We start from the raw sequence: 10912 nt of genomic DNA on the forward strand, positions 1-10912 counted from the left end.
CTGTTAGAATGGCTAAAATTAACAAGTCAGGAAACAACAAATGTTGGTGAAGGTGTGGAGAAAGGGGAACCCTCTTACACTATTGGTGGGAATGGGAGCTGGTACAGCTCTGGAAAACAGTGTGGAGGTTCCTCAAGAAGTTGAAAATAGAGCACCCTACAACCCAACAATTGCACGACTAGGTATTTACCACAGATACAAATGTATTGATCTGAAGGGGCACCTGCACCCCAGTGTTCATAGCAGAAATGTCCACTATAGCCAAACTATCAAAAGAGCCCAGATGTCCATTGCAGATGAATGGATAAAGAAGATATGATATACACAATAGAATATTACTCAGCCATCAGAAAGGATGAATACTTAACATTTACATCAATGTGGAAGGAACTGTTGGATATTATGCTGAGCAAAATAAGTCAACCAGAGAAGGACAATTGTCATACAGTTTCACTCATATGTGGAATGTAAGAAACACGGCAGAGGACCGTAGGGAAAGGGAGGGAAAACAGAATGGGAAGTCATCAGGGAGGAAGAAAAACCATGAACGACTCCAAACTATAGGAAACAGAGTGAGGGTTGCTAGAAGGGAGGTGCTTGGGAAGATGGAGTAACTGGGTGATGGGCATTAAGGAGGGCACATGACGTGATGAGGACTGGGTGTTATGCAACTGATAAATTATTGAACACTACATCTGAAACTAATGATGTACTGTAAATTGGCTAATTGAATTAAAATTTAAACAAATACACTATCACACACTCATTACACTGTGAGTTCCAAAGGACAGCAATAATTTAGGACCTTTTCACAAAGGGAAAATTCTATTAGTCCAAGCACTGTTTGTTCGAGACAACATTATACATTTATATTTCCACTCTGTAACAGAGGAATGTCTTGATAACTATTTCTAAATAAAATGTATTACTTGTTTAACTGTTTTTTTTTTCCTGACCTTATGTATTATTTTACTCATTTCTCAGGCAATTATTTTCTGCCTATCATGTGTCAGGACATGTGTCAGGAGCTAGCAGTATAAGAGAGCATCAATACTTCAGGAGTACATAGCCTGGTTAAGGAAGAGGGACATGTAGACAAAAAAAAATACATATTTTTCTGGTGTTTTCAGACTTTAGGATTGTTTATTGTATAATCATTGTATTCTTTTAATTTTCATTTTATTTATTTAAAATTTACTTAATAAAATAAATATTTTTATTTACAATTTAAAATAAAAATTTAAATGATTTAAATTTATTTATTTATTTATTAAAAGATTTTTATTTATTTATTCGAGAGAGAGAGAGACACAGTGAGAGAGGGAACACAGCAGGAGGAGTGGGTGAGGGAGAAGCAGGCTTCCCGTGGAACAGGGAAATAAAATAAAATAAAATAAAATAAAATAAAATAAAATAATAAAATAAATAAAGATTTTATTTATTTATTTGACAGATGGAGATCCCAAGTGCCCCTTAAATTTATTTATTTATTTATTTATTTATTTAATTATTTTTAAAGATTTTATTTATTTATTTGACAGACGGAGATCCCAAGTAGGCAGAGAGGCAGGCAGAGAGAGAGGAGGAAGCAGGCTCCCCACCGAGCAGAGAGCCCGATGCAGGGCTTGATCAGGACCCTGGGATCATGATCTGAGCCGAAGGCAGAAGCTTTAACCCACTGAGCCACCCAGGCACCCCTAAATTTATTTTTTTTAAAGATTTTATTTATTTATTTGACAGAGAGAGAGACAGCGAGAGTAGGAACACAAGTAGGGGGAGTGGGAGAGGGAAAGCAGGCTCCCCGCCAAGCAGGGAGCCCGATGTGGGGCTCGATCCCAGAACTCGGGGATCATGACTTGAGCCAAAGGCAGATGCTTAACGGCTGAGCCATCCAGGTGCCCTGTTGTATTCTTTTTAGAAAAAACATCAAAACTTTTGCTGTAGGGACACCTGGTTGGCCTTTGGCTCAGGTCATGATCCCAGGGTCCTGGGATTGAGACCCGCCTTGTGCTCCCTGCCCAGGGGGAGTCTGCTTCTCTTTCTCTGCCTCCTGTTCCCTTTGCTTGTACTCACTCTCTCCCTGTCTTTCTCAATCTAATACATAAATAAAATCTTTTAAAAAAAAACAACTTTTGCTTTAAATCTGGTGCCACTTCACCTGAAAAGGAGTCTGAATATGGAAGAAAAATTTATTGAGTACATTCTTTGAAAATGTGCATATCATATTTAAAAATAAATGTATCCCATGTTTTCTAACTTTTCAGGCTCTCTGTAAGACGGAAGTGCTATATGGTTGAGCAGTAATTTCTATCAGAGGCACAAGAGAAGTTGCTTTCTGACCTTTGAGCTATGGCTTGAAGAATCTGTCGGTTCCTTTGCTTTAGTGCAAGTGCAGGAAGAACACACAGTCCCGGCAGAGGGAACAGCATGTACAAAGGCACAGGGGCATGGTATATACAGGAAATGAGAAGGGCCCATTCACTGAGCCTGGAGGAAAGAGAAGATGAGAGAAAGAGGGAGGGCATAGCCTAAAGTCAGTTCGGAACACATCCTATCTACCAAAGCAAGGACTGTGGACACTTCCTGGAGCTTAAGGGAATTAAATAAGGCTTTTAAGCAGGGGATTGAGCTGATTCATATTTTAAGAATGGAGGCATCTCTGGCAGCAGAGAGGAGGATTGACTGGACCAAGCAAGGAGACCACTCTCGGCAAGAAACAATGAGGTATGTGGGAGTGAAGCAAATTTGAGAAGTAACGAGAACATAGGACTTCCATTTCCCACCAAATGTAGTTCTTGATACCTAGCCTGGGGATCATGGGAATTAGGTAGCGGTGATTAGACATGAAGCTTATTGTGTCAAGTATTTTAATTTAATTTAATTTAATTTTATTTTATTTTATTTTATTGTGTCACGTTAATGGATGAGGGCTTTGTAATGCAACCCAGTATCTTAACCATAAGAAGATCAGTGTAAGCCAAGATCTGGGGTGAGAGGGACAGTGGAGGGAGGTGGGATGAATGTCATACATAGACCCGACGCAAGTCACTTGAGATGATTTACTGTTGCCTTCTTGATGGGTCTGATTAACTTTAGATATCCGGAACAAAGCTCAATTTATTTTTTCCTTTTCCATTCTACCCTTGGTTCCAGAAACTTCTCCCAGATAGCCCCATGGCTTATTTTCTCACTCCCTTTGTGTGCCTGCTGAAGGTGGTGCAAACTAGAAGGTTGAAAAAACAAATTCAAGCTGCTCTTTTGTATAGTGTTTTTGAGAAACAAAGACGAGGGAATCTAATCTCTTTGTTTTAAAATGTTACTCTTACGGGGTGCCTGGGTGGCTTAGTGGGTTAAGCATCTGCCTTTGGGTCAGCTTGTGATCTCGGGATCCTGGGATCTAACCCTGCATTAGGTTCCCTGCTCAGCAGGGAGTCTGCTTCTCCCTCTCCCTACCCCGCCCCCTGCTCTCTCCCCTTCTTGTGCTCTCTCTCTCTCTCAAATAAATAAACTATTTTTTTAAAAAGACTTTAATTTTTTTATTATTTTTATTGGGTACTGAATATATAAAAAGGAGGAACTATAACAGATGTGAAAAGGTTAAAAAATAATAATACCTCAAACATCCATATATTCAATATCTAGTTTTATTTATAAAATAATAATAATAATAATTGTTATTACTATTAATGGCATTATGGTGTGAATGTTCAACATCTAATTTTAAGATGAACTATGACCTGTGCCTTTGGAGCCAAGTTCATTCTGTGTGTCTCCTTGATCTCTCCCCCTTCCCTTCTGCCCAGAGGTAACCATGACTCTGAACTTTATGCTTGTCATTGCCCTATTTTTCTTTTTGATTTTATCACCTATCAATCCCCAATCAATATATTGTTTAATTTTCTGTATTCCTGAACTTTTTAAAGTCGAATCATACAGAATCTAAGTCTTCCATGACTTGTTTTTGTTACTCACCTTATGCTTTTGAAATGTAGCCAAGGCTACTGATTATTACTGCTGCACAGTATTCAAGTTAAAGAACAAGCCACATCGGCAGATGCAAAGCAGCAACCATGCATGACTCCATCTCTATCCATGTTGGCCAGGCTGGTGCCCAGATTGGCAGTGCCTACTGGCAGCTCTATTACCTGGAACAAGGCATTCATCCTGATGGCCAGATGCCAAGTGACAAGACCATTGACGGAGGACTTGTTCCTCCAACACCTTCTTCAGTGAGACGGGCGCTGGCAAGAATGTGTTGTAGACCTGGAACCCACAGTCATTGATGAAGTTCACACTGGCACCTACCGCCAGCTCTTCTACCCTGAGCAGCTCATCACAGGCAAGGAAGATAGTGCCAATAACTATGCCGGAGGGGACTACCCCATTGGCAAGGAGATCAGTGACAGAATTTGTAAGGTGGATGACCAGGGCACAGGTCTTCAGGTCTTCTTGGTTTTCTTCAGCTTTGGAGGGGGGACCTGGTTCCAGGTTCACTTCCCTGGTGATGGAACATCTCTCTGTTGATTATGGCAGGAAGTCCAAGCTGGAGTTCTCTATTTACCCAGCCCCCCAGGTTTCCATGCTTTCGTGGTAGACATCTATGACATCTGTCATAGAAACCTCAATATTGAACACCCAACCTACACTAATCTAAATAGATTGATAGGTCAAATTGTGCCCTGCATCACAGCTTCCCTCAGAGTTGATGGAGCCCTGAATGTTGATCTGACAGAATTCCAGACCAACCTGGAGCCCCATCCCTGCATCCACTTCCCTCTGGCCATGAATGCCCCTGTCATCTCTGCTGAGAAAGCCTACCATGAACAGCTTTCTGTAGTAGAGATCACCAATGCTTGCTTTGAGCCAGCCAACCAGATGGTGACATGTGACCCTCACCATGGTAAATACATGGCTGGCTGCCTGATGTACCGTGGCTACATGGTTCCCAAAGATGTCAATGCCGCCATTGCCACCATCAAAACCAAGCATACCACCCAGTATCATTCAAAGTGGGCATAAATGACCAGCCTCCCACTGTGGTACCTGGTGGAGATCTGGCCAAAGTCCAGCGAGCTGTGAGCATGCTGAGCAACACCACAGCCATCGCTGAGGCCTGGGCTTGCCTGGATCACAAGTTTGACCTGATGCATGCCATGTGTCTCTCTGTTCACTGGTACATGGGGGAGGGCATGGAGGAAGGAGAGTTTTCTGAGGCCTGTGAGGACATGGCTGCCCTTGAGAAGGATTATGAGGAGGTTGGTGTGGATTCTGTTGAAGGAGAGCGTGAAGGAGAAGGAAATGTCACAAAGGTGCTGCTTTTACAGGGAAGTTATTCTGTTTTGAACATTGAAAAGTTGTGCTCTGATTACTTAATTTGACATACAATTACTGACCTGTGCTTTAAAACACAACACTTTGTTACAGACCCAAGCTGTCCATGTCTCTGATGGGTTTGAATACAGTATTCCCTGTCTTAAATTAAAAAAAAAAAAAAAGAATAAGCCACAATCTATCCGTTCTCTAATCAACAGATTTATGTACATTTTATTTTTTTATTATAAAACAGTGCTTCTATAAATACTTTGTCTTCTGATATTTGTATATAAGAGTTTCTTTAGAAAATATATCTGGAAGTGGAATTGTTGGATCACAGGATATGTGTATCCTTGAAATTATTAATTGATGTCAAACTGCTTTCCAAACAGGTTATATCTACTTATCCTTTGACTAGCAGAGTATATGAGTACCTCTTGATCCTTATCTCCAATCAAATTTGATATTGTGAGGATTTAAAATCTTTGCCAGTGGCGTAGATGTAAAAATCTCATTTTATTTTATTTTAGTAGGCTCCACGACCAAGGTGGGGCTTGAACTCATGTCCCTGAGATCAGGAGCCACATGGTCTACCAACTGGGCTAGCAGGTGCACCAAAAATATACTATTTCAGTTTTGATTTGCAGTTCCTCAAATATAATAAAGGTGAGAATCATTTCGTGTTCATTTCCCATTGGTTTTGTGTTTTGTCCTCTCTGAAGTTTCCGATTCCAGTCTTGTGCACATTTAAAAATTGTGTTGTCTTTTCCTCATTGAAAATTTGCAGTCTGGGGCACCTGGGTGACTCAGTGGTTAGGTGTTTGCCTTCAGCTCAGGTCATGATCCTGTGTCTTGGGATTGAGCCCCACACCAAGCCCCTAATCAGGCTCCCTGCTCCACAGGGAGCCTGCTTCTCCCTCTCCCACTTCCCCTGCTTGTGTTTCCTCTCCTGCTGTGTCTCTCTCTGTCAAATGAATAAATTAAAAAATCTTAAAAGAAAAGAAAAGAGAAGAAAATTTGGAATCCTTTACACATTTTGGACAATAGCCCTCTGTCAGTTGTATGTGTTGCTAATATCTTTTCCCAGTGTTCATTCCGTCTTTGCATTTTTCTCATGATCCTCTGATGAACAGAAATTCTGCATTTTAATGTGGTTGAGTTTAACTAATCTTTTCTTTTAGAGGTTGTGCCTGTTTGGGTCTTGCTTCAGAGATCCTCTTCTTTTCCAAGGTCTTTTTTGTTTTTCCTTTCAAAGATTTATTTACCCATTTGAGAGAGAGAGAGAGAGTGAGAGAACACACAAGAGGGCAGAGGCAGAGGTAAGTGAAAGAAGCAGACTCCCTGCTGAGCGGGGACCCTGATGCGGGGCTCAATCCCAGGACCCCAAGATCATGACTGAAAACTGAAATCAAGAGTTGGACACTCAACCGACTGAGCCACAGGGTGCCCCTCTTCCCAGGTCTTAAATATATTGTCTTTTTTTTTTTTTTTCCTAGAAGTGTTACAGTTTTACTTTCCACAAGTAAGCCTAGAATCTATCTGGAATTTTTTTTTTCTGTTGTATGTGGTATAGTGCCAATTACATTTTATTTAACATACATAACCCATTGTAGAGACCCTCCATTTCTCACTAGGCTGCAATTCCAGTTGTGTTCGGTCATCTGCAAAGAAGGCTCTGATCAGATCCTTCCCTCCTTATAAATATTCTGCTCTATCCATGAAGAGCTAGGGCCTGTTTCTTTTCCTCTAGAATCTGGGCTGGCCTGGCTACTAGCTCGAACAAATCAGGAGGGGTCATCTGGAAGAGAACGGAACCCCAGACAGCACTCTGGCCATGGGAGAGCAGTCTTATTGGAATCGCCATCTGGGTCCAGCAACCACCTGAACGCAGCTGGAATGACTGAGTCAAAGTGAGACCAACAGTAGGACTGGCTAGGCAATTCACAGAATCGTCAGAAATTATAAAATGATTGCTGTGGTTTTAAGACATGAGGTTTTGGGGTAGTTGGTGACATCACAACTGATAATCACTGCAACAAATCCAGTTTCCATACATGTTAGAGTCCGTTTCAAGGCTGTTTATTCTGGTTGGGTTGTTTGTCTCAGTGACTATCTGATAGGGCACGTATTTTTTTAAGATTTTATTTATTTATTTGACAGACAGAGATCACAAGTAGGCAGAGAGGCAGGCAGAGAGAGGAGGAGGCAGGCTCCCCGCTGAGCAGAGAGCCCGATACGGGGCTCAATCCCAGGACCCTGGGATCATGACCTGAGCAGAAGGCTAGGGCGCGTATTTTTACCTTGCTCTCCTTTTTCCTGTTTTCATATAATGTTTGAAAGCAAGAATTTGCTTACTTGATCACACACGCCCCTCACATCTATTATATATGTTTCTCCACTTATGTGGTCTTCTTGAAAGATAAACTGAAGCATACTACAATTTATAAAGTTTATTGGAGCAAAAATCAATTCAAGTTGGGCAATGCCAAACTGGAAATAGTCAGGAGGGCTTCACCAATAAGAGCTACAAGAAAAACTTAACAGAGAAGAGGCAGAAGCAAAGCAAGAGAATGACTTGGCTGTAAGGGGCTGTGTTACCTGGGAGAGTTAGTGGCTGTCCTTGGTTGTCCTTGGGTTTCAGTTTCTTAACCTGGAGGCATTATAGGCAAAAGTTTGGGTTTGCTTACGTAGGCTACTAAGGCATTAAAGCCACCTCAGTCTAACAGCCTTCTTGTTTAATCTACTTAATAGTCTTCTTTAATGTCTTTTAACATTAGATTTATAATCTTCTCCATAGAGGTCTTACATGTCTTTCTAGTTTTTATTGCTGTTGTAAATATCTTTGTTACTGATATGTACAAATGCAATTTACTATTGCATACTGATTTCATAACCAGAAACTTTTCTCTTACTAATTTTTTCCTTTATTTTTATTTATTTGTCAGAAAGAGAAGAGAGAGAGCTCGAGGATGAGGGGAGGTAGAGAAGCAGGCTTCCTACTGAGCAAGGAGCCCAATGTGGGGCTCAATTCCAGGACCCTGGGATCATGACCTGAGCCAAAGGCAGACAGTTAACAGACTGAGCCACTCAGACACCTCAAACCGCTTATTAATTTTTAAACTTTATCTTTGGATTCTTCAGAGTTTTGTGTAGATAATCCTATCATCAGCAAACAAGGATAGTTTTGTTTCTTTTTTTTTCAACCTTATCTATTTTATGTTTTATTCTTATCTTACTTCACTGGTCAAAACCTCTAGTGCTATGATAAATAGAACCCTTGTTCTTGATCTTAAAAGAATTTTTATATTTTTAAATCTCACTATTTTTTTTTAAAAGATTTTATTTATTTGACAGACAGAGATCACAAGCAGGCAGAGAGGCAGGCAGAGAGAGAGGAGGAAGCAGGCTCCCCGCTGAGCAGAGAGCCCGGTGCGGGGCTCGATCCCGGGACCCTGAGATCATGACCTGAGCTAAAAGCAGTGGCTTAACCCACTGAGCCACCCAGGCACCCCTCACTATTTTTTTTTTTTTTAGAGATTTTATTTTTAAGTAATCTCTATGTCCAATGTGGGGCTCAAACTTACAACCCAGAGATCAAGAGTTGGATGCTCCTAGAGGACAATAGGAGAAGGAAGGGAAAAATGAAGCAGGGGGCGGAATCAGAGGGGGAGATGAGCCATGAGAGACAATGGACTCTCAAGAAACAAACTGAGGGTTTTAGAGGGGAGGGGGTTGGGGGATGGGCGAGTCTGGTGATGAGTATTAAGGGGGGCACGTATTGCACGGAGCACTAGGTGTTATACACAATGAATCATGGAACAATACATCAAAAACTAATGACGTACTGTATGGTGACTGAGTTTTTTTTTAAGATTTTATTTATTTATTTGACAGAGAGAGACACAGCGAGAGAGGGAACACAAGCAGGGGGAGTGGGAGAAGAGAAGCCAGCTTCCTGCTGAGCAGGGAGCCTGATGTAGGGCCCGATCCCAGGACCCTGGGATCATGACCTGAGCTGAAAACAGATGCTTAATGACCCACCCAGAAGCCCCTGTATGGTGACTAATATAAATTAATGATAATTTTTTTTTAAAAGGCAAAAAAAGAGTTGCATGCTACACCAAGTGAGCCAGCCAGGCACCCCTTTATATCTTACTAATATTAAGCATGAATTTTTGCTATAGCTTTTTTCCTCTAGAGAAACTTTATATGGTTAAAGAGGTTTTCTTCTATTTTGTTGCAAAGAATTTTTTCCCCCAAACCACAATCTAATGTTCCCTTCTATTAAATCATTCTCCTACTTCTGTTGAGATGATGGTATGGTTTTTTTCACCCTTAATTTGTTGCCTTGGTATATTAAAATATTTTTAAAAGGTAAACCAATCTTGAATTCCTGGAATGAACCCAATTTTGTAATAATCAAATATGTTTTTTATTCTTTGCTAGAGTCAGTTTTTTAAATTTTGTTTAGGATTTTTGCATTTGTGATCACTATTGACATTGATCTATAATTTTTCAGTCTTTTATTGCTATTGCCTGTCTTTAATGTATATGATGCTTATGTTTACACTATACAATGACTTGGAAAATATTTCCTCTTTTTCTATATCCTAAAAGAATGCAAGATTGGATTTGCTTCCCTTTTATGACCCTAATAGTATTTATCTGTGTTTTCTTGTTTTATTTATCTGCGTTATCTGTGTTTTCTGTGTTTTCTTGTGTCTTACTTGTTTTTTCCCAGAGATTTGTCAATTTTATTAATCCTGAAAAAAAAAAAAAAACAACCTGTTAGGGGCATCTGTGTGGCTCAGTCAGTTGACCATTGACTCTTGGTTTCAGCTCAGATCATGATCTCAGGGTGGTGAGATCAAGCCCTACATTGGGCTCAGCACTCAGAGCGGAGTCTGCTTGGGATTCTCTCTTTCCCTCTCCCTCTGCCCCTACCCACCTAAATACATAAATAAATAATAAAATCTTTAAAAAATCTTTTGTTGAGCCCCTCTGTTTTGTGTTCATTCTTTATGAATTTCTGCTTTTATATTGCTTTTTTCCTATCTTTTAAAGTTACTTGTTAAGCTAATTACTTTTTACCCTTTATTCTTTTACAATACATGCATTTAGGGTACTATACATGTCCCTCTAAATGCTCCCTTAGCCATATCTTGTTAATTTTGACAAGTAGTGTTACTGTTCAGTTCTAAATATTTTCTAGTTTTCATTAGGATTTCTTTGTGCTAGAGCTATTTAAAAGTATGTTTTCCAACGTGCAAGTGTGTGACTTTTTGTTTTATTTTTTAAAATTAATATCTAAATTAGTTGCATTATAGTCAGAGATTGTGGATACTTATTTTTTGGAATTTGTTGAGAATATCTTATGATTAGTTCACAAGTCATTTTTCATAAATTACTCCATAAAGCTTGTAACGAATGAATATTTTCCCATTCTTAGATTCAATGTACTATATATAGATATTATATCAAGCTCACTCACAGTTATTCAATCATCTTCATCGTCACTGATTTTTCTGTGGGTTTGAGTACAAACTTCTTTATATGTTTATGTTTAATTTCTTATCTTGTTCCAGAAAGCTGTGTCTGT

The 10912-nt window shown here is 39.9% G+C and overlaps 1 pseudogene; it reads left to right on the forward strand.

Annotated features, from left to right (window-relative positions):
- Positions 1 to 4070: 4070 nt before the first annotated feature.
- Positions 4071 to 5378, forward strand: LOC116854653 (annotated as a pseudogene).
- Positions 5379 to 10912: the final 5534 nt, after the last annotated feature.

Source organism: Lontra canadensis, unplaced genomic scaffold (genome assembly GCF_010015895.1).
Source record: "Lontra canadensis isolate GAN:19392208 unplaced genomic scaffold, GSC_riverotter_1.0 scaffold93, whole genome shotgun sequence".
In the NCBI taxonomy this organism is placed as follows: Eukaryota; Metazoa; Chordata; class Mammalia; order Carnivora; family Mustelidae; genus Lontra; species Lontra canadensis.